Source organism: Suncus etruscus, chromosome 6 (assembly GCF_024139225.1).
Source record: "Suncus etruscus isolate mSunEtr1 chromosome 6, mSunEtr1.pri.cur, whole genome shotgun sequence".
Lineage (NCBI taxonomy): Eukaryota > Metazoa > Chordata > Mammalia > Eulipotyphla > Soricidae > Suncus > Suncus etruscus.
Window position 1 is genome coordinate 8,944,768 of NC_064853.1, and position 23,630 is coordinate 8,968,397.

The window sequence follows — 23,630 nt, forward strand, 5'->3', positions numbered from 1 at the left end:
CTTAAGCTTGAATACTTTCTGATTCTATTACAATGTTTAAGATACATGTGAGGAGAAAGGAATCCACTTCAAGAACTTTAATATGGAGCAATGAGATTTTCAAAGATTTGTCATGCCATTCAAACAATCTTTATACTCTTCCACAGTTCTTTTTTAAATCCATTCATTCTAACATTGCCTGCCTGTTTTTAACACTGGCCCTCCTTTTCTATTTCTTGAAAATAACACAAAATACTGATAAATGATAGCTTCTGCCTCTTTTTTCCCCGATTTCCTTCAATATCACCTTGAAATTTTGAAATGTAACCTTCAAAAGTGAATATGATTATACTGTTTTTTAAAAGCTTGCTATACTTTTGATTAATTGTTTCATAGAGAAGTCATTGACTAATGATTTAGTAATTAGATAAGGTAAAAATAATGAAATTCACTTATTTACTTAATAAACACATATATTATTGAATAAGGATCTAAAAGAAAGACCTAATGGGGTCTTAGTGTATAGAGTGTTTGTTTTGCATATGGCTGACCTGAAGTTTAATTCCCAGCTTCCCATACGATCTCCAAATCTCTGCTAAGAATGATCTCTGCTGCATAGCCAGGAGTAAGGCCTGATTATTGATGTATATTGCAAAAATACAAAAAAAATTAAAATTAAAAAGCCCCGATAGAATATACAATATTAAAACCCATCTTTATGACTTAAATCATTTTCTTATTATTGTTATAAAATGAGTTCCCTACAATCCATAGTTATCTTTAATTTCTAGTTATTTTATGGTGTAATATAATGAATACACATGCTACTAAATAGAAATTAAAAGTCACAGATTATTTGGTCATTATAAAGTTCCCATAAGACTATTGGATACTATAGAGTTAAGAATAGTAAAATAATGTCATATCTACTTGCTAGTTATTCCTGTCTCTGCAGACTTCTAGGTTGTGACCACTTTGACTTGCATTTTTTTTCATGTGGCGGGTTCCTTAAAAAAAAAGAAAATTTGAAAATTGTAATTTACTGTATTTATAAATTGGCAAAAACATGAACATAATAAGAACGAAAGGTGAAAAGCTTAAAGTTGTCTTAAAGATGTCAGGTTACATGTCTAGCAGAGTAATTTCACAAACACTAACACTTGGAAAATATGAGTTGCGAGGATACTTTTTAGTATCAAATGCAAAGTTGTACAATATTCTCCCTTATTCTTTCTGAAAGCAAGATGGAAGAGCTACAGGGACATATTTGTGATTTTTCTTCTCTTTTTAATCGTAATAAATAAATAATAAATATTAAATGTATTGCCTCTGGTCTTTACGACATAAATAATTTGGTGAAGTTTTTAGGCCACATGCAGAGATGCTCAGGCCCAAAAAAAAAAAAAAAAAAAAAAAAAAAAAAAAAAAAAAAAGAAATTATTCCTGGCAGGTTCAGGGGACTACATGGGATGCTGGAGATCAAACTCGTGTCTGTCCCGAGTTGGCAGTGTGCAAGGCAAAAGCCCTACCACTGTGCTATTACTTCAGCCCCCTTAAAATACTTCTTGCTGTACCCAAGAATTATTTCTAGTGGTTTGGGAGGCCATGTGGGGTTCCAGGAATCAAACCTGGGTCAATCCCATTCAAGACATGCACTTTCTGCTTTACTATCTCTCTGGAACCAGGATTAAAAAAAAACAATGTTAAAAATCATAATCTAGCTACTAAAGAACAGAATTGCCTTTTACTTTCATTATTATTAAGAATGAATAAAACTTTCTAGTGTATATTGCATCTTAAACCCTAAGTTGGTCATTCTAATGATCATGGATACAAGGAAAAGTATTTTGATGTTTGTTGGTAGAGGCCTTTGGATTGGTTCTCATATTGCCTTCTAATTAGATGTCTCTAGATTTATTCCTTGGTTTACATGTTAAAAAGATGTTTCTCCATTACCTCCTCATCTGGCTTTTTCCCTTCCCCTTGGGGGTGGGCTTTGTTTATCCCAATAAAGATGGAGGAGGAGTTGCTATCTTGGCTCGCGGTTCTCATGGTGGAGCTACTGGCTGATGGGTGAACAGCTTGCAGTGTGAGTTTCTGTCCTGCTGATTTCTTTCCAACTGTGTGTGGATTATTTCCTGCATCGCAATTGCTGCCAGATCTGCATCTCTTGTCCTACCCGGACCTGGGGCATGGAGATCCCTCTCACTCTCTGAGGATTGTGGAACACACAACCCACTATTTCATAGATGTTCTTATTGTGTTTGTGTAAATTCAAATGAAGTGTTTTAAATGTATTATTATCACAATAATTTAACCTAAATATATATTCATTTTAGTAAATAAATTTATTTTTGAAAACTGACTTTTATGAGCTTAGTGCAGAAATATATATATGTATACACACATTTATTTATCTATTTATTTGTTTTTTTATTTAGTATAGTAGTTTCCATTTTACATAGTTACATTGCATGGGGTATCTAGAAAATTAGAAGCAAAATTATGTCAAAATTATGTGTTTTTATGCTTAGTGTATAACCTATTTATAAAACCCAAGAATCTATGTAATTAGTAAATTACATGAATCAAGATTTAGGGAACCTCCATTATCTGCAGCACAGAGAATTACCCAGTTCATGCAGAGTCAGACACAACCTGGTTGTTCTAGAAAGAGGAAGTTTTATCTTTATTATTTGCTACAATTTTCATCCTTTTGGGGGGAGGGTAACCACATCGAGTGGTGGTCAGGGGCCCATACCCAGTGGTTTTCAGGGCTTATTCCTGCCTCTCTGAATATACATATGGACTACTACTCAGTTATAAGAAGAAAAAAAAAAAAGAAATCTTGCAATTTGCCATCACATAGCTGGACCTGAAGGATTTCAGCTGAATGAAGTCATTCAGGAATTGAGAGGAGAGATCAGAAATGAAATGATCTCTATCATGTTTAGGATATATAGAAACATAGTATGGAATTAATAACTGGTTAAAGACAATAAAAGCTGAAAGCTAGTTTATAGAATTGAGCTTCCAAGTGCAGGGGTCAAAAGGTGGTTGAGCCATGAGACAGTGTGGGGTGGAGTGGACACTCAGAACGAGTGTGGGGTTTTGGGGAACTTGTTTGTTGAAAGTCCTATTATTAACAATATCAAGTAAATAAATAAAAGGCCTACTAAAAAGAGCTTAAGGAAGGAAAAGATGAGTGATAGTCTTTCAAACAACTTGCTGTATTCTCATTTTGTTACATTTATGGTGCCCAGGTTTTGATTATATGTTCTTAAAATTTAACATGCTCAATCACGCATCTGATGGCTGCGTAGTACTTCTTAAGGTCATATATTTCTACTTTCTGCATATTTTAGTATTTTGAATGCCTTTGACCCCAGTTAGACCTACCTCTTTAACCAACTCTTCAAAAGTAGAAAGTGCATTTTAGAAGTGCCTAAAACTTAACTTCCTGCTTGAAACATGGCTGCTCAGGGGCAAGGACCTTGCTCAGTTATGCTTTTAATCAGTGTTTTATCATCCTGTGGCAATTGAATATTCAAGAAGTGATCCCATAGCTCAGAAGTTAAGACAGTACAGTCAATATGGCAGATGTGGATACAAGCTACAACTCCCAACTCCACATTTCAATTATATTTAAATGAGAATGCCTAATGCAAGTGTTTAAACCTTCATTAAAATTAACCTTTGGAATCCATAGGGCACAGTCAACACACTTGATTCTGAAGTTTTCGCTGCCATTTCCTATTACAGCTCGTGTGAAAGACTCAGGGGACGGGAAATGTCAAGAATGCTTTGAAATAGATAATGAGTTGGCTAAGAACTTGACATTGGTCTACCATTAATGCTCTCTGAGTGTTTCTGTGGTGTGATTACTACCAATGTTTATATACTAATGGTGATTGAGGAATGAATGAAGTACAGGTAATATGCATATCAGAATATTTTTATCTTGGGGTTGGAGTAATAGCAAATTAGAGAGTGCTTTTGCCTGGCATGCGGCTGACCTGGGTTTGATCCCTGGCATCTGATATAGTCCCCTAAGCCAGCCAGGGGTGATTCCTGAGTGTAAAGCCAGGAGTGACACCTTGAATACTGTCGAGTGTGTTCCAAAACTTGCCCCCTGAAAACCCCCAAAATTTTGATCATCATTAATCCATTAAATAAAAAACACCTATAGGGTTAAATTACAACCTGAAAGTAAATTTAAATAGGCCTACTTTGTTCAGTACTGTAGGAAGAATTTTTCCACAGTCATCCTTAGCAAATGAGCCCTTACCATATTTTGGAGATCACCACCATCTTCAAAAACCTCCACCAGGACTATGTTAGTCACATTGTGAAGGTGCCAACCCATAAGAATTAGAGTTGGAGGACTTTGCAGGAAGCATGAGAACATATGCTCAATACCGGAACTGGTGACATATGGATTGAATAGTGATTCTCTTTGCAGTAGATGCTATAAGTCATTTAAATTTAAAGATAAAACTTCATAGTTCAGATAAAGATATAGAGGTCTTTCAGAAAACAGAAGGTTAAACAAATTTACTAATAACTGATTTCTGGATTTCCAGCCTGCAGAGGGTTTGGAATATAATATAAATAGCCCCTCTAGAAAAGCTTATTATTGGACAGAAATCAAACATATTTTAATATAATGAAAGGCAGGTTAGGGTCACCTATACTATCGGGCCATTAATAAGTTTAACTCAGTACAACCTGAGGCTTCAAGGAAAGCATCTGACAGTGATCAAGGAGACAAGTTTCTCCTTGGGATCAGTATATTGGATGCCATAAACATTTGGGTAAATTTTAAGTGAATTTTAATGAATGAAATCAAGATTTCTTCAGTTTTTTTCCTCATGTGTGTTTAACCTTTACACAAATCCATACATATACAAAGGCAGAATTTGTGGACCATAAAAAGGCCCTATTTTATGCTTGGCTCTATAGCTAGATGTAGCCAATATTTTTCATCTACTTCCTCCTCCATATCCATTAAACTCTACAAGGCAGGTGGGGAACAGAAAAATGATCCAAAATCACTTGGCTTGTATAGTGTTGGCAAGAGAAAAGAGCTGTGCAGATGGGACAAAGTCTGGGCTAAGGAAGTCAACCCTTCTTCCTCTCTCTGCACCTGATTGTCTGCAATGATGCTGGGTTTTTAGGTCACCTCTTTTCAAACATTATCTTAACTGACTAAGTCTAAAAAAAGTCTTGTTTGAGATCGTCCCATAAACATTGCATACATCAATAATTTTCCCTCATCATTCCAAAAGTATTTTATATTCACTAACAATATGCATTTATGGAAGCACAAGTCATAAGCTAAAAGAGGACCCAAAGTACATCTTTCCTATAAAATTACTCCCACTGATCATAGAGACTTCCTGTTTAATGTTTACTATATTCTATTTGTTATGCATCATAATTTTCTTTTCATAAATTGTAAAAAAACATGACTCTGGAATCATATATCATTATATCACTTTACAAGTGAAAAATTTTAATGTTCAGACTAAGTTGAGTATGAGAGACATAGCTTGCCACCAAAGACCTCAAAGTCTTGGTGGAAACAGTGTATGTTAATCACACAATCTTTTTTTTTTTTTTTTTTTTGGTTTTTGGGCCACACCCAGTGACGCTCAGGGGTTACTCCTGGCTATGCACTCAGAAGTCGCTCCTGGCTATGCACTCAGAAGTCGCTCCTGGCTTGGGGGACCATATGGGATGCCGGGGGATCGAACCGCGGTCCATCCTAGGCTAGTGCAGGCAAGGCAGGCACCTTACCTCTAGCGCCACCGCCCGGCCCTCAATCTTGTTTCCTTAGATATATTAGTGGATAAGAATTCTGTCCCCACCATCTCCCACTTTATAGTAGTATGGGTCTAAATAACTGAGTCTTGGCCAACTGTAGATTAAAATGACAAATATCACATCCAAACTTGATCTAGGGAAAAATAATCTCATAAACTCGTCTCCTGATTAGGCTTCATAAAGCCAGTTGAGAAATCTAATGTGCACAAGGGCCTCACTATTTCCTCTGAACCATGACACGAGAAAGAAATTAATTTGTATTAGGCTTCTGCTATTTGTACTTTTATATTTATGCCATATTCCTTTCTTATCTAATGCAAATATTTGATTAAGCTAGATACCAGACAATTGCATTCAAAACACTGAAATTGCTTTGAAGAAAACTATCTGAATAGACAAAACTACAAAACAGAGGAGACTATTATAGTAGATTGCATCATCATTCAAAAATATTTCTTTTCAATCCCCCATACTTCTACAGAAGTATACCTATACCATTTGATATTTAGCTCTATCGCTACATGTAGGCAAAAACTAAGTAGAAGTAATTACTATTTCTAAGATTTTACTTTAAAAGACCATTTAGTTTTCTGTTTATATGGTTACAAAATCAAATGTATAAAATGAACATAGATTTTCTTACTGATCATAGGACACAGATGAGAAATATAAGGTTTAGAGTTTCACAGAGAGTCAATTGAGATCAGCTGACTTCTTATTTCACCACAGGACATAAATGAGTCCAAAAAATGTAGCAAGATTACCAATTTAGGCTAGTTTGGTTCAGCAGAAACAATCAATAATCTATAAACATTTAGATTAAGAAATTGTTCCTTATTACATTTCACTGTTATTTTGCTGTTTGCTTTGTAGCATTAATATACTAATAGTTAACTGATGCATCTCAGAGAAAGTGGTCAGTGAAATTGTTACTAAGAAGGGCATCACCTAAAGTAAGGAAAAATCTAGGGATAAGTAAATATGCATCATATTTTGTAGAATATAATGAATGACCATTATGTCTTATCCTAATCAGTTAGAGAAGAATAATCCAATAATAGACTGAAAAAAAATAACAGTTTAGACCTCATAGGCCCGGTATGAAATTAATTTTTAAAATGTCCAGGAATTGGTGGAGACAATATATTTTATATAAATTATAAGTTTATTATATTTTATATAAATTATATTTTATATAAAATGATCGCTTAGGGCCGGAGTGATAGCACAGTGATAGGGCATTGCCTTGCAAGTGGCTGACCCAGGACAGGCCCCAGTTTGATCCTCTGCATCCCATATGGTCCCCAAGCCAGGAGTGATTTCTGAGTGCATTGCCAGGAGTAACCTCTGAGCGCTACTGGGTGTGGCCCAAAAACTATATAAATAAATAAATAAATAATTTTAATGATAGCTTAGTAATGGAAAATGAATAAAAAGATATAGAAATTAATTTGTCAATGCATTTTTATATAAGGCACATGCTTTAATTTCAGTTCTGTTCTTTCTATTATTCATCCATCTGTCCATTCATCCATCTATCTTTATCAATCACTCTATCTATCTATCTATCATCTATCTATCATCTATCTATTTATCTATCTATCTACCTATCTATCTATCTATCTATCTATCTATCTATCTATCTATCTATCTATCATCTATCTATCATCTCTCTCTATCTATCTGTCTATCTATCTATCATCTATCTATTTATCTATTTATCTACCTACCTACCTACCTACCTACCTACCTACCTACATAAATACCTTTAAAGATCCCAGAATCTTGCTACAGTTCCTGCTAGATCAGGTATGAAAAAAAAAAAAACAAGTGAAAATATGAGCTGGAGGGAGAGTACACAGTAGTTAAGGTGCTGGCTTGACTGATTCTGCTGAATACTATCAGAAATGATTCCTGAGCACACAGCCCTCATAAACCTTCAGCACTGCTAGCTATAGCCTAAGAACAAAACAAAATGCTGGAGACCTGGAAAATTCTGACCAATTTACAAAGTATATTTGGAAAATCTCTCCTTGTTTTTTATTAGGATTATTATTTATTTAATAATTTATAATTTTTATTTTACTCAGGGATGTCTTAAGTGAGTTACTGCAACTAAACTTCTCTAGTGCCTTACCCTGACCTTGTCTTCACTTTTATTGTTTTCTTTTGTTTTGTTTTTGTCCTCTTTAAAGCAACAGTTCACTGTTAAAGAAAGTCAATTTTCAGGTCTTGTTAGAATTCCAACTTTAGGGAGAAGTTTCTAAAATATTTTTCATTCATGTTTGTCTCTGTAAATAAGAGTTGAACAAAAGGAGATCAAAAGGAGATTTACCAAGTTTGCTATTTTATTTTAAGTATTATAATGAGGGAATGATATGTTACAGCTTTGGAGAGAAGATATGGATGAATTAATTGATCAATTAAAATATCTGAAGTTTTTCTTATACAATTGGACTTTTCTTTGTCTGCTGCTTCATATGTAATAATTCTTTTTTCTTTCTCATTTTTTTCTCTTTCATTGGGACACCTTGCTTTCCAAGGTGCATAGTTTTATTCTCTAAAACATGTTAAAGCAATAAGGGTTAGGAACTTGGGGTGGGAGGATAAAATGAAGTATAAATAGTTTCAGGTGAAATTGGGGGGCACTTATGACTTGTTCTTTAAGATAAAGGAAATTTAAAGGAAGGGGAGTTGCTAAGTAATTTTATTTTTCAGAAAACGGGGTGGTAAGCCAACCCCAAAGAAAACCTTTGGTCTACTGGAATTGAGTTAGGGAGAGACAGTATGAATTTTCACTAGTAACTTCTCCCTCTGTGACAAATCCCAGCTATGACTTTTATTTTCTGTTCAGTTTCTAGAACAAACTGAAGGTTGAGGGATGGTTGTAAAATTTGATATATTAATGCTAAAAGGGCATGTAATTTAAAATGAAATGAGAACTAAACTAATGAAATGTAATACAACTTGTAGGAGATTTTATTTAGTTGGTTAAGAACAGTTTCTTAATTTTAAAGAGAAATTAAAAAATTATTTTTTACATATATACATTTAATTGACTAGATTTATAAGAGCCATTTAAGTTCATAGGAGCTTTGCTATTATACCAGGCCTTAACATGTCTTTTATTTGATATTTAGACAGCAGATAAAATGTACTATCTAAAAGTAAAATGAAAACATTCTCAATAATTTAACAAAGCTTCCAAGTATCCAAGTTTTAAAGTGATTTTTGTTAAAAAAAAAAAAACCCTAGATTTCTAAAAATCAAAAAGACTTTCACATGTTCAAAATTAAAGAATTTAAAAAAATAGATTTTAGGGGCCGGAGTGGTGGTGCAGTGGTGGGGCATTTGCCTTGTGCGTGGCTGACCTAGGACGGACAGCGTTTCGATCCTCTGGCCTCCCATATAGTCCCCTAAGCCAGCAGCAATTTCTGAGCACAGAGCCAGGAGTAACCCCTGGTTATCACTGAGTGTGATCCAGAAACCAAAAGAAAAAATGAATTTTAGTTTTGAATAAATTTGATGTTCATAAGATTAAAATTTAAGTCGTAAGTATCCACACAGAGTCTTTATAGTCTACAAAATCATTCTACAATTGAACAAGTTAAGATGAAATAGTAATACATTCTTTTTATAGCTAAAGTAATGGAGGCTCAGAGAGAGTTGTCTAAACTAAAATTAGAGTAAGTTTTTTCAATTTGATAATTCAAAAATTTGCAAAATGTCATTTAAATGCTTCATAAATATATTTTATTTTCAGGAGGAGAGAGGTTTGAGCCACACCCACTAGCACTCAGAATCTTTTTAGCTCTTTGCTCCTGAGTGACCTCTGTGGTGATCGGGTACCACATGTGTGCTCAGTTGGGAAGAAGGACTGACTACATGCAAGGCAAGATCCCTACCTCCTCCTTAGCTTTTTATTTTCTTTTTTGTCTTTAACGTATCAACATAGGCTTACTTAAAGGTTTTCAAAGTACCAAGTCCAATTATAATCTTAGCTATTATAGATATTTGCATATTGAAACAAAATATTTCTCAGGTGGATTTTTTTTCTTGTGAAATCTTTCTACTTACTGAAAGGCTAGATTAATCATTAAGAATACATCTATTGTACATAAATTGCCTGACACAAATATTTTTGCACATACCAAGTGCTTAGTACATGCTCACTAAATTAATGAATAAAGTGTAAAAGAATGTATTGGATATATTACCTTTTGTTTTGTTTTGTTTTGTTTTTTAGGCCACACCAGTGATGCTCAGCAGTTACTCCTGTTTATGCACTCAGAAATCGCTTCTGGCTTGGGAGACCATATGGGATGTGGGGGATTGAACCAGGGTCCGTCCTAGTCTAGCGTGGGCAAGGCAGACTCCTACTCCTGAATATATTACCATTTTATTCCTTTTTATGCATTTCCTTTTTTTTAATTTGAGAAGACAGTAAAAGTGATATTAACTAAATTTAGTAAAAATATCTTTAATGTTAAAAAATACAAAATAAGACTAAGATGTTTTCTATGACTCAACACTAATATAGTTTTTTTGCTCATTAGAAAAAATCAACAAGAAATATAATTTATTAATATATACTAAGGAAGTACATGATCTCTGATATAATATTCTTTAACTTGCAATTTATATCTTTTATAATCTAAAGTGCCTGTAAATAAGAAAACTGATCAAATTCTTAATCTTTCCAAATTTAGAAAAGAAATAAAGAACCTTTCAATAAGCTAAGAATATAGTGATCTATATATTTATCTATATATCTACATGATAGTTTTATGTTTATGGTCTTTTACCATGATATATTTTTATATTATTAAAAGGTAGTCTCAAAATTAAATTAGTATGTTAACATATACATTTGTAAGCCTGCTCTATATTTATAGTAGAAAATATTTACAAAATTTTGGGAACTCTAAGAAAAAAATTATGCAGATTGTTGAAGGATTCCTCTTGATCAGGAATTTAAATGTATCTTTTTTATGAGGGTATTGACGTATGGCAGTTGAACTTGGGCACACCCCCTGTGTAATCCCACTCTAGTGACAGCTGAACCTGAACACACACCCTTGCTATGCCAGCTATAAAAGGAAAAACTTGGACATATGCAGGGGGGCTCAAGATAGTGATCAGAGCAGCACCTGCTGGTCCACCGGGGGCCAGAAATAAAGCAAAGGAAAGATGCTGCCTGCTTTCTATCTGTTCCTTTTATACTTGGTTTCTACTTCTCTCTCTCTCTCTCTCTCTCTCTCTCTCTCTCTCTCTCTCTCTCTCTCTCTCTCTCTCTCTCTCTCTCTCTGTACTGGGCAAGCCAGTGATACAAATTGGCATCTCTAGGTGGGCTCAAGGTCCCACCCTACAGCCGGGCCACACATGCCCTGTCAGCCTTGTATCACTGGGCCCTGGAAGCCTTGGGCCTCTGCAGAGGGGGGCTACATACTTTGATATTCAGGGTTACTCCAGGCTCTGAATTGTGATGCAGTGTTGGGGGAAACATATGGGATATCATGATCAAACCCTGGTAGCTGTGTGCAAGGCAAGTGTCCAACCTACTGTGCTCCAGTCCTTAAATTTATTCTTATAATATGTATATAAGTATATAAGTTACTGGGAAGTCATATGAACTCTAAAAGCAAGGTCATGCTGTAACTCACTAACAAATAAAATAAGTCAAAAAAAATATCCTCTTAATTATCCCATAGTCTCATCTCCTTGGATAAAAATATCAAAGAAATAATTTTAGTTTTAGAATACATGAGTTTTGAGAAAACTAAAAATATACCTAAAATACTTGAGAATGGACATACAAATGAAAAAAATATAGCACCTATTTTATGAAACAGAGTAAGATATGTTTTATTTCTCTTTGTCTTCCAGCACTAAAAACTCAAAGAAGATAAAGACTCTAGTTTCTTTAACCTGTTAGAGACTCGTAGAAAGTGATCCCAGGAGACTTTCATTCTCATGAAGATTTTTCAAGCTAAAAGGAACCAGGACAAGAAGAAAGTGAAATAATTTTTGTGAACCTGAGATCAGATTCATTGATAGTTTGAGTGTTTTCTCTTTAGAAAGTCTTCTAGGGTTTTTCAAAATTTGATCAAATATGAAGTAATTGCAGGCTGGTGTTAAAATAGATAGATCAGTGGGCCAGGGAACAGGCGTCCTCATGATCTTTGGTTAATGGTGGTAACATAATAGTATGCACATCAGAAATAGAAGTAATGGCTATGTGATAAACACTGCAGTGGATCCTAAGAGAAGAATGACTCCTAGGTAATGCCTAATCATAAACCAGCTCATCCTATCCTGTCAGTAATTTGTTTTAATCAAAGAAAGTCATTATAATTATTAAGTCCATATTATAGTATGCCCAGCATACCAGCTCCATTTTATTTATCATCATAAATATTTAACTCAAGTTTCCCAGTGCTAAACTGTATGTTTAAGCACAAATTTTTATTCTTTTTTATAGTTTGAAGCTCTCCTCTCAATAATACGCCATTTTGTTCATATCTTCCTGTAGACATTGTGCTTCTCTAAATTGGCATATGACAACTTTTGAATTATGAATGAAAGTGAACCTTCAGTTGTCTTTCTTTCAAATTTTTCTCTTTCTCATAACTTTTGTAAGATGTTTTAAGAGTTGGGCCAATGAAGATTGAAGTCTAGAAAATAAGACAAAAATAAAAAGCTAAGAAAAATCTTAAAAAATAGTGTTGTGGCCAATGATGCAGGAATGCTGGTTCCATTATGGATCATCCACACAAACACTGTCTAGCCAAAGTATTATTTATCACAGGATGTCAGTAAAAAGTTGCTGATCACAAAAGCTGTCATGCTTACTGTCATCTGGCAGTGCTTGTCTGCCAAAGAGAGCAATAAGAACGGATGCACTTGATGATGTGTTCTATCTTGTCTGACAGTAAACTGATAGGTATATGAAGTGTCAGATACTATAGGTGAAAATATGGTCTTGATTAAACATGGTGCATCATGAACCATGAACAGACAGGTGACATTACTCACCTTTCAGACACTTGGCTACATGGTACAGGAGTCACTCATGCTTTCATTTTTAAAATGAAAAAAGTGGTATTTTGCTTTGGTCTTGAGATGGTATTAAAATGCAGACAAGAAATGAAATAACCAAGTGCCTAGTCTCTGGACATCTGTTTTTTTATTTGTTAGATTTTGGCTTTGGGGCCACACTTGGTGGCCTCAAGGGATACTCCTGGATCTCAGCTTAGAAATTGCTCCTGGCAGGTGTGGGAGGCCATATGGGATGCTGGGAATCAAACTGAATCTTGGCCCAGCCCTGGGTTGGCCACATGCAAGGCAAATGCACTATGTCTATGCTATAGCTCTGTACCTGGATATCTGTTTTTGCAAAAAGTAAATGAATTTAACAATGATAGAAAATTATTTTTAGTTCTTTATGCCATATAATCACAAAATCACTCAAAAATTAGATTAAATTAAAATTAAAATATTAAAATATTGCCTTTGGCCTATACAATAATATAGTTGACATTTAAAATATTTTCAGTGTAGCATCTTCTATAGTTTGAAAAAACTTATTAAAATCATGTTTAATTTTTTAAATTAAATTAAACTAAAATTAAAAATATTAAAATATTGCCTTTGGCCTATACAATAATATAGTTGACATTTAAAATATTTTCAGTGTAGCATCTTCCATTGTTTGAAAAAAATTTCTTAAAATCATATGTTTGATTTTTTTGAAATAAGAAGAAAAATCCCTTAAAAAATAAATACCCCAAATCTACCACACATTCTTTGTTTTTAGACTGCTAAACTGCAGTCCCATTTATTATCTCTTTTACATATAAAAAGTCTCACTTGGATAAAACTAAAAGTTTTAGTTGTGAATGTTTATGAACAAACTCTCAAGAATATAAATTCATAAATGTAACATTGACCCTGACATAGTATATGTTGATTTTCCTTTGCATTTAATATAATATAAAGCAATAAAATTGAAGTAGATATATTTTAATAAAATTATATTTTATCATTCATTCATTTATTCATCTAGTCGTTCAAAATCAAGTATCTATCAGACATCTCCATGTGGCAGGATTTGAACTTAACTTTGTGAGTTAGATAAAGCAGAGGTACAGTCTGTATTTATGAGGAAAATCAAAATCCTTAATATGACATTTTATTAACAGTATTTATGTTCTTATTGGGGAGGGTGTTGTTATTTTAGACTGTATTCCAATGAATCTGAAACATTAAGAAATGCAGTGGCTTTCTTTTTTTGTTTTGTTTTGTTTTCCTTTTTCCTTTTTTTGGTTTTGTATCACACCTGGAGGCATTCAGGGGTTACTCCTGGCTCTGTGCTCAAAATCGATCCTGACAGACTGGAGGACCATATGGGATGCCGGGATTTAAACCACTGTCCATCCTTGATTGGCTGCTTGCAAGGCAAACACCCTACTGCTGTGCTACCTCTCGGCCTAGATGCAGTAGTTTCCTAATTGGCATATTGTTCTCCAAATGCAGGTCCTTAATTCTATACATTGTGACAACTGACTTGGTTTCTTATGACTTGGGTTCATCTTTTATCTATCCATTTAAACCACAACTTAAATTTAAAAAATATACAATCACAGAAAAATAATTTGAGCCTAATACAACTATCTAGTGTTTTCTTTTTACTTATACTTGCAACCTGTCAGAAATGAAGAATTCCAGAGATTAATAGAAAGTATTAGTTATAGAGGCCAGAGCAGTGGCACAAGAGATAAGGCATCTGCCTTGAAAGTGTTAGCCTGTGACAGACCATGGTTCGATTTCTCGGCGTCCCATATAGTTCACCCAAGCCAGGAGCGATTTCTGAGCACAGAGCTCAGAGTAACCCCTGAGCATTAATGGGTGTGCCCCAAAAAACAAAAGAAACAAGCAAAAAGTATTAGTTATAACTGACATAGAAGACCTGGGAGGCAACAGTGAGTGGATATTTAGATACAGTAGATCCTTATGTAAAGGTTGTCTGACAAGCAAGGATTTATTTTCTCTGAGAATGACCTAGGTAGCCAAAGCAAAAATGACCTTTATCTTTGGTCATAGAGAGAACTATGAGAACTGAATCAACTGGGATGATGAAGCTTTCTCTCTCAGCAGATGATATAGTGATTACATATCATTATGATATAAGGAGTGATATGGTGATTCTGAATCTTTGGAACATAAATGGTGGCACATTTGAGAGATCCTAGCCCTGGAATTTTGCTGTTGGGTTCCTTAAAATTTCCTGGGCCCTGGCTATTTTATTTTGGTTTCTTTCATCCTAGTGAGTAAGTTGGTTGTGTCACTAAGTTCTTAGAAAAAAAATGTTCAGTGCTGGCACTCATCTATAAAATAGTGAAACTAGCCTGAGGGAGGTGGAATTTACTCATGACCTTATTGGTTTCCTCTTTGTATCCAGTAATGTGGAGGAAGTATGAGAAGATGCCAAATTAATATGGGTAACTGCTAGGCCAGTAGCAGAACTGGATGTACTCAGAAGTATGACAGGATGTTTAAATACAGACTTTAGCAGAGGCTACAAGCTGTAATAAATAGGAGGGTAGATGCGATATTTCAAAGTCACATCTCTGTATGCAGAATTTACTGAGGAATGATAATAGCATATAATTAGTTGTTTACTACATGCCAGGAATTGAGCCTTATGTGTGTGAGTTAAATTAATGCTCATCATTCCCATCAACAAGCAAATTGGGTACAGAAAGATTAAGTAAATTGCCTATGTCACCGATATAGTAAGTAGTAAATCTGTCACTCAAATGCAGGCAGCTGGGGTTCAAGATCTCGGTTCTAAACTTTGTCTAGAATAAGGGTAAATCGATGCTAGATAAAGTTCAGGTTCTGCCTCTTTTCAATCCCTTCAGCCAGATCTGTGACTCAAAAGGTATCAGAGTTGTTGGAAGAGAACTCATGAAGGCATTTCATTAGCACAGCTAACTGTGGAGTATCCATGTTCTTTCATTTTAATCTTGTTGAGAAAGGTAGCCATGAACCCTTGGCGGGACTGAAAGAAATTCTCTATAGCTGAAAACACAGAAGGTAGGTGTCTGGCTCATTCTTAGAGAGTGAGAGACAAGTCAAGCAACATAGATGTATCAGCACTGGTCTGCAGGCCTTCATTTGGGTCTGGGATGAATGAGTGTTTTTTTTAACCCAGTAGAAAAATTACTAAGAATAAACCACTCTGGTGAAGTCGAATTTTAATATGCCCAATTTAGATATGAATGTGGCGACAGTTGGTAAATTCCTAAATTTTTACAGACATGGTAAAAAGGATATTTAGAAGAGATCCTGCCAGTGAAAAGAATCTTCAAAGACTGCAAAGTTAATCATAAAATAGTCACTTTTCATTGGCTAGAGAAAGTTTGTTATTTAACAAAGAGCTTTCCTGTCCGTAAAGCTTTTTGAGGGATTATTTTTCAGGGATTATTAGATTATTCTTAGTTCTGCACTAAGCAATTAATTCTAGCAATGCTCATAAAACTGGAATGCTGGGAATCAAACTCAAGTCAGCAACTGGCTATGCAAGCCCCCTATCCTCTGTACTATCTTTCTGGCCCAGTTTTTCTTGAATTTTGCGGAGCTCTGCTGTCATTTTAAGAAGTCAGATTGTGGGAGTAAATGGTTCTGGCCACACCTTCTTGTCTGAAGTCAGACTGACAGTTACAAACAGGCTAGGAATAGAGAGAAAAGTCTGACACATGATGAAGGAGGAAATAGCATTGATTAACTAGTTGTAATGTCATAACTGAATGACTAAATTGAAACTGGCTTTGTGACATGGAACAATAAATGGACAGAGGGAGAGGAAAATAGAGTTGTACTTCAACTATTAGAAACCTACGGTTGTTCAAGACCTCATGTAGACAAGGGATGTCTAGAATAGAAATAGTATAGCCAGTTGGGGATTGAGCACCCTTGAAAAAGACTGCTAGTTAAGGGTGAATTTGGAATGAATATTCATTAATACAGGGACTGTGTTTGGTATGTATTTGGTACATCCCCACCTTAGCCACAAAGCTTATTATTTTGTGCTTCTTTTTTTATTTTAGAGAGAAACAAGAGAAATAAGAATTGCTTTATAATGAATTCTATCAACTTTCAAACAAAATATTTTATCTTCCATCTCAGACTCTTTCAAGCAATTGAAAAAGGGATGATTCTCCTAAACATATTTATAAAACCAACATTTTGTTGATCTCCAATCCAGACAAAAACATTGTAATAAAAACAACTACAGGTTACTATTGCTGAGAAATGTTATTTTGTGCTTCTGTGGGATAGAGGATTAGTACATCAGGCAGTGCACTAACATTGCATGAAGCTGATCCAGGTGGATCCCCAAAATCCTGAGGGCAGAGCCAGGAGTAAGCCCTGGGCACCACTAGATGTTTCACCTTCCACTCCTTATACACACAAATAGGACTAAGCTGTAGATTTTTGAGCAAGGTAGGTATGAGGAATGCAAAGGGAGGACAAAAGAGGGTGAGAGACAAAACAGATGGAAAAAACAGGACTGAACAAATTGATGACAGCATTCATCACCAGTGTTGATCCCTCATTGACTTTTCCCTTCCTTTTGGTTTGCTTGGTTGTTGAGCCAAGTGGCCTTGGCTCTATGCTTAAGTATCAAGTTCTGGTGTTGCTGGAAGAACCATTTATGGTGCTGGGAATTGAACCTACATGCAGGGCAAGTGCTTGCTTCCTTTCCTATCTCTCTAATCCATCATTTCTTTTAATATTAAAAATTAATGATCATTTCCAACTATTGTTCTAGTGGTCCCTTCTCTGCTCTAATTACACTCCTATCTTTATAGCAAGCTTTCCCTATGAGCTGGTAATCCTGGTTCTCATCTTTATTGCCTCTATATATTAACATCATTCTATCAATTTTTTTATCCCACAAACTGTTACAGTTGTTCCATGTCTATCTCTCTCTCTTTGACTCACTTCACTCAGCATAATACTCTTCATACTCATCCATGTATAAGCAAATTTCATGACTTATTTTTTCCTAACAGCTTCATAGTATTCCATTGTATTGATGTACCACGTTTCCTTGTCTAGTCATCTGATCTTGAGCACTTGGGTTGTTTTAAAAACAACAAAAACCAACTGTTTTTTAACAACCTTGTAACCATGGTGTTTAAATAAAGTAATTAAAACATAAAAATAATGAATTAAAACTCATTGGCACAGATCTAGCATGCTAATGAAAAATGGGAACCATATCATACATTTCTTAGCATGCTAATGAAACATGGGAATCCACATTGTTCTGGACCAAAGAATACATCACATTCCACGCTAAGAAGGGTATAAGGAATAGGAATCTGGTGGCTTGCTGGACAAAAACTGAGATCTCTTAATGGGGAGAAAAAACAGCTCCTAGAGGTTGGGTTTCACAGTTGTCTTTTATATCAAAGCAAGGAGAAGAATACAAGTCCATATTTGGGTCCATATTTGCCTGGATGGTTTTCTTTCCTACTTTCCACTTGAAAGGACAACTAGAAATTTTGTGAAGTTTTCTTTATGTTTCTGGGGAGTAGAAATAATACTAGGTGAGCTGACAGAATTCTCAAATTATGACATCGTATGGATTTGAATACAGCAGTTTGGGAGAGAGCCTTTGCTTTCTGGGGCATGCTGTGGAGTGGAGTCATTCTGCTTCAAGGGCTCTGGCAGGGGCTCAATTTTGCCAGACATAAGAACACACTGAGCCTTAAAACTAAAAAACAAAAACAAAACAAAAAAAAACACAAGCACACAAGAAAATTGTGAAGGGATAGTGCTCTATGGATTTGAACATTTTATTAGGAGACGTTTCCTGGATTTGTTTTTACTTCTGGAATAAGTGCACTGATGCATCAATGCATGTCCACAGACACCGTCCTGGGGCACAGTTCAAAGGGCCACTGGGTTGGCAGGAACTATAAGAAGAGACAGACTTCAATACCCTCATTTCTCAGTTCTCAGGATTCCAAAAGGAGGCATTTTCCCTCAACTCCCTGGACTTCTTCTACAATCTCTCTTCCAAGGGATGTAGATACAGTTAACTGAATAGCAGCCATGCTATTCCTCTGGAATCTGCTTGGGGGCATATGCCTTTACCCTCCAGAGCCTAGAGAGGACCTACAGTTAGCCCCAAGAAATGAGGCTAGCTGGCCTCATTCTTAAGAGGACTCTTGTGGCATGCACTTAATTGAGCCCCTGGCATCTACCATTGCCAAGTTTTTCAGTACTACACATAAACAGACAAATGTAGCTTCAAAATGTAGTACCACAAAATGTAGTGAACCCAAACAACACCTGGAGTTGTTCTTGATGGAAATTAGACCCTGTGGTTCTGAGCTTTCAGCTTGAGCAAGTAAGCCATGCAAGATTAGACTTATGGTTTAATGTAGTTTTCATAGCAATTTTATTCCCAAAGAAGTGGTTGATTTTTCTAGAAAGTGCTGTTTTATCAACACTTGTTTGGTCCCACTGACCTTAGGAGAAGAGCACTTGCTGTTTAACCTTAAATTGTGCATTTGAATTGTCCCTGGGTTAGTGTGCAGAAAATTCTCACTGTGCAGCCAAAGGATAGATGTGATTAATAAACCAATGAAATGTAACTCAAGCTCTTGACAATGAGTAGAATCTGCCTTCCCCCAGGTGGAATTGAAAAAGATAACAAACAGGTCATCGAAATCATTGCAAAATCTAAAAGCTACAAAAGAAATAATAAAGTCTGTGCTGGCAGTACTTAACCTTTATGAATTGCGTTTGCATTGGGCATTCAGGAGGAATTGGACAAGTGTGAAAAGAGGCATGCTTCAGCTTTATTATTAGCACAGAAGCTGCAGACAAATTAAAACAAAATGAAGGAGAGCTGGCTACATACTTGTAAGAAACAGAGATTGCCTTAAGAGAAATATTGAGATTTTATGCACGAAATTAGACAGAAGACACCAAATGGGATCCAGGACGCTGAGAGGAACATATTAAAAGGAAATGGAAAGGCTATGCTATAACTCATCTTGAAGAGGAAAGCATAAAAGCAGATGTTTCCATGGTACCAAGTCAAACAGTTGTGACGGAAGCGGAAAGAAATCTAATCCAAGCAGAGAAATGGGATTGAGACAACCATCTGGAATCAATCCCCAAGAGAAGTCAGGGTTAGGGAAAGTCTTGAGGTTTGATTTTGGAAAAAAACTATAGATCAAGAATTGAAAGTGACAATTTGGAACTATAAAGTAAAGTGTCAGCAATGAAATGAAAAGTATACAGTATCCTTAGGTGAGTTTCCAATGAAGAAAATAATTCCAAGTGAGGGTACATATCTTGTCTTTAAATCAAAACTCCAGGAATCTAGAGAATTTTTATTTGATTTGATTATTCAAAGAGCATATTTGAGGACACTTTGGGGGCTAGTTCTGGTGGTGCTCAGAGGCCTTTGTAGAGCCAAAGACTGAACTCAGGGTCTACATAACAAAAATCTCACAAGAGCCCTTTTAGGTATATCCCCAAACCTAATATCTTCTTTTTATTTATCTATCTATTTATTTTAGTTTTAAAGTTTTTGAGTGACAACTGGGAGTGTTCAAACATGCTCTTGGTTCTGCACTCAGATCACTCCTAGTAGTTTCAAAGGACTTTATAGGGTGTAGGGGATAAAACCCACATCAACTACATGCAAGGCAAGTGCCCAACCTACTGTCCTGCTGTGCATCCAGTCCATAATATATACATTGTAAAGGAAGATAATGAAAAGGTGAGGCATATTATAAGAGATATTATAAGAAAAAGCACACAAAAAATCAAATCAATGAGGCTAGAGAGATAGCACAATGGTAGGGCATTTGCCTTGCACGTAGTTGACCTAGGACAGATCCAGGTTCTATCCCCGGCATCCCATCTGGTCCCCCAAACCTGTCAGGAGCAATTTCTGAGTCAGGAGTAACCTTTAAGAGCCACAGGGTGTGGCCCAAACCCCTTCCAAAAAATTCAAGTCAAGACTTATCTGAAGTTGCTTTTGTGGGCAATTTCTAGTTGGTGGTAATATTTAAGCCAGAATAGTGAAAATTGGTTATGATTTGCTTGAATAGCAGAGATGTTTAAAAAACTTAGAAATGACCAATTTTGCTATTCCCAAATGGAAGAACCAAAATGAGATATAATCTAGGGAAAATCATTATACACAAACACAAACACACACAACAAACTAAACTCAAAGCAATAGTGAACAAAATTACATTTTACATTGTTATATATTAAAGAAAAAAATAAAAACTCTTAGAAATCAGCTAAGAATCTCTGAAATTGGGTTTCCAAATCTGGTAAAGAGAAGTAAAAATGACTGAAAAATAGTCCTATGGCTGATTTCATGAGTCAACTTGACTAAATCACATAGCCTAGAGATGCAAACAAATACTTTTTTTTCCTGCAGCTTGTGTGAGAGTTCTTTAAATTAAATTTTATTGATTTATTATTTGGTTATATATAATAAGATCTGGGTAGCAGAACTTTACATCTATAAATATATGTAAGTTTCATAACACCTACCACCGAAGTCCCAGTGCCATCACATAATCAGATCGACCACCTATATGCTCATTCCATTAGCCTTTCATCCACTTTTTCTCTGGTAACAACCATATTTTTAGGGAGTCTAAGACTTAGATTTGTGGTGCTTTGGAGTTATTTGCTTTGTTTATTTATATACCATATAGGAGTGAAACAACCTGGTCATTACATTTCATTTCCTGACTTAATTCACATGACTCAATGTTATCAAATCTCAAATTATATCCATGTTGTTTTGAAAAAGTTTCACATCAAATATATATGCATCACAATGTACATAGGAGAGAGAGGTTGATATGACCTGATCATACCTAGTGGTATTCAGGAATTACTACTGACTTAGTGTATAGCCTTCACTTTTGTGAACTTTGTGATCTAGTAGTTTTTGTGGGAGCATATATGGTCCCAGAGATTGAACCCTCATTAGCAAAGTGCAAATAACTATATTAAACCCTATGCTACCTCTCTGGCCTCCAACATCATCTTTTTAAGCAACTGAGGAGTATTCTTTTGAGAACTACAACTTTTTTTTTATCTAGGATGACAATTCCTGTCTTTCTCTTTCTTTCTTTTAACAACGCCAAGTTATTGCTTCATAATTCAGTAGATCAGATACAAGATCCTTCTGCTTAGGAGCTCACTAAACGAAATCAGCAGGTCTAAGTAGCTCAAATGAATGGGGGAACTACTTGGGTTTTATCATGTTGTTGGAAGAATTTACTTTTTGTTTGCCTGTTAACTCTTGTATTTTTATCTGTGCTGTTGGCTTTAAATAGTCTAGTCCTAAATATGACTCTCAATATATATAGTATGAGTCTCTTATAGGCAAAATACAGGTATATTCCGCTTTTAAAAAAATCATGTAGCTATTCCACATCTTTTAATTGATAAATTCAGACAATTAACATTTAGGGTAATTTTTGCTTGTATTTTTGTTTGTTTTGAGGCCACAATTGACAGTGCACTCAAGAATGACTCCTGGTGGTTAGTCGGAGGACTATGTGGGGTGTTAGGATTCAACACTTGGTCAGCCACATGCAAGACAAGTATCCCGCCTGCTATATTTTCTCACCTCCCTTTAGAGAAACTTTTAAATAACATGTAAATCTTGTTTAATACTATTATTTTTTAAATTATTTTGTACTTTGAGTGCGTTGTTTAGTTTTTCTATTAAAATTGATCAACCTTTTCCTTTGAATTATTTTCCCTGGTGACTCTCCAACTTTTCACATTTTTCTTTTTTGCTTGTTTTGTTTATACCACATCTGAATATGCTTTCGAATCACTCCTGGCAGTGCTCAGAGGACCATCTACAATGACAAGATTGGCCATGTGTAAGAGAAGTGCTTTAATCCCTGTGCTTTCTTTCTGGCTCCAATATTTTCTTTTCTAAACTTTATTTTTCTTTGGTTAAAAAAGTCTCTCTGGCTCAGCATTTTCTTTATTATGCTATCAATTTTTTTGCTTTATGTTATATGCATATTATGTATCTCATGGGCTTTCTTCATAATAATTATTTCAACTTCTTAATAATCTATTTCAAAATATTAATAATAATAAATTATTATACTTCATAATAATAATCTATTAGAGCCCATATTGTCCAGATTGATTTCTTAGGAATTTTCTTTCAGTCAGGAGAAAGAATCTCCTTTGGCATATGTTTTGGTGTTTTGCTTCCCAATAGGAAGCTTTGTGACTCTAATTTTGTTTCTATGCTTTGTTTTTCAGGACCCCAAGGTAGATCTGTGTCAGAGGTTTGCTTTAGTTATTACTATCGAGAGGGAGGACATGTATCTGCATGAAAAGTCCCTTCCAATGCCCTTAGTACTTCTATACAGACATGGTGGACATGGTGGACAGACATCCAAGCTCAATGTCTGTGGTAAGTCTCCTAGATTTGTAAGAAGAATGGAGGCAGAGAGTAAAAGAGCTACAATGGCTGGGTTCAGTGTCTGGGCACTAGCACCCAGAGACAGAGATAGATGGTTGTATTGGTCTACCCCTTCACTGTGAGTAAGTTCCTTGAAATCTTGAAGTCTAGTGTACTTTTAGAGTCTTGGCAATTTTTTAGCTATGAAATCCTAAGAGCAGAATTTGAGCACCTGTCTGTCTTTTCAGCTTCTAGAACTTTATGTCTAGTCATAGCACCAATTGCAGAATGGTCACGATGATCCTTCTTTTGTGTTTTTCTTTTTAAA

At 35.3% G+C, this 23,630-nt stretch overlaps 1 long non-coding RNA gene across 1 annotated transcript in view; it reads right to left on the reverse strand.

Moving 5' to 3' along the window:
* Positions 1-952: 952 nt before the first annotated feature.
* Positions 953-23,630, reverse strand: part of LOC126011922 (uncharacterized) — a 171,880-nt gene continuing 149,202 nt past the window's right edge. Inside the window, exon 3 of the long non-coding RNA XR_007496778.1 lies at positions 953-986. This is a non-coding gene — a long non-coding RNA (uncharacterized LOC126011922). The remainder of the gene's footprint in view (positions 987-23,630) is intronic.